Source organism: Vulpes vulpes, chromosome 1 (genome assembly GCF_048418805.1).
Source record: "Vulpes vulpes isolate BD-2025 chromosome 1, VulVul3, whole genome shotgun sequence".
In the NCBI taxonomy this organism is placed as follows: domain Eukaryota; kingdom Metazoa; phylum Chordata; class Mammalia; order Carnivora; family Canidae; genus Vulpes; species Vulpes vulpes.
Window position 1 is genome coordinate 77,451,091 of NC_132780.1, and position 848 is coordinate 77,451,938.

An 848-nucleotide genomic window follows, 5' to 3' on the forward strand; every position below is an offset into this window, starting at 1 on the left:
ATCTCTGTTCCTTTTTCCTTGCTTCTCTACCCACCAAACCTGATGTTCTAGAATATGTTTTATGGGGTTTCTTATTTTTCTTTTCCTCCTCCAAAAGCCAAGCAGTTGTTGCCATCTCTGGCACCAAGACCATGGATGTTACCAAGTTTCAATTTGTTGGCCCTCAGAAAACTCTATGGTATATACATATAATTTTATCCCTTGAGGAGCTTAAGTAAATGTCTTTGTTTGACATCTGAACATTGTCAGCAAAGAATAAATGTCATGCAGCTTTTTTGCCACCCTAGGCATTAATGAGATGGCCTAGCTTGAAGGTCTCCATGTGTCTGTGGACAAATGGTTCTCATTTCACTCTCACCCTTGTGATAGAATCCGTGGTGTCATTTCCTTTGAGATGAGACTACTAAAAACCATTAATACCTTGGAGATTTTATGGAAGGTGGATTTTTTTTAATACATTCATACTATTCACCTGAAGGTGAGTATTTAAAAATCTGTTGATTAAAAACTGGCTTAAATAGTACACAAAACTGACCTTTTTAATGTTTCTTCAAATACGTAGAAGGCCTCATGTGATAAATCAAACCTAGTGGGATCATAGTACGTGGTTGGTGATACCTAGAGGGACTTTAAAAAAAAAACAAAAAGATGTTACACCTGTAGGATATGGGATTAGAAAAAAATACTAATCTTCTTATAAAATTTACCTTTTAATTTTCTGGAAATTTCTCAACTACTAAGTTTTGTCCTTGGGGTTAATTTTTGGCCACAATTACTGCTAGAAATGTGCTGGTCTCACTAAGTTTTGACAAATGTGAGGTTTAATGTAAGTAAAGGAAAAAAGATAT